This window comes from Pseudopodoces humilis, chromosome 1 (assembly GCF_049639895.1).
Source record: "Pseudopodoces humilis isolate 2021_Gansu_Grassland_sample_001 chromosome 1, ASM4963989v1, whole genome shotgun sequence".
Lineage (NCBI taxonomy): Eukaryota > Metazoa > Chordata > Aves > Passeriformes > Paridae > Pseudopodoces > Pseudopodoces humilis.
In genome coordinates, this window is record NC_142200.1 from 1,764,291 (window position 1) to 1,764,823 (window position 533).

At 49.7% G+C, this 533-nt stretch overlaps 1 non-coding gene across 1 annotated transcript; it reads right to left on the reverse strand.

Annotated features, from left to right (window-relative positions):
- TRNAF-GAA (transfer RNA phenylalanine (anticodon GAA)) lies at positions 1-73 on the reverse strand. Its single transcript has one exon. It is a non-coding gene; the product is annotated as a tRNA-Phe (tRNA).
- Between the last annotated feature and the right edge of the window lie 460 nt (positions 74-533).

Sequence of the window (533 nt, forward strand, 5' to 3'; positions counted from 1 at the left end):
TGCTGAAGCCCGGGATTGAACCAGGGACCTTTAGATCTTCAGTCTAACGCTCTCCCAGCTGAGCTACTTCAGCCCTGCTGAGGCTCAGATTTTCCCAAAACCTGTTGGAACATGATGAGATTTCAGACTTCTGCCACTCAAACTGCCTCAGTGGACACCTGACTCTTTTTAATATATAAACACCTTGCCCAAACATCAGAACCCACCAAGGTCAACAATTATCAAAGGTCTTTGAATGAGAACGGCTGTGGTGGATAAATACCCAAGACTGGAATTATTCTTACAGCCACATTGGTGGTGGTAGCATCCAGCCAAGCTGGTCTTCATGGAAACATGGAATGGTCTGGGGTGGAAAGGAATTTAAAATTTAAACTCCACCCCCTGCCATGGGCCCAGACACATTCTGCTCCCACAGGTTGCTCCAAGCTCCATCCAGTTTGGCCTTGGACACTTCCAGGGGTGGGGCAGCCACAGCTGCTCTGGGCACCCTGTGCCAGGGCCTCACCACCCTCACAACCAAGAATTTCTTCGTA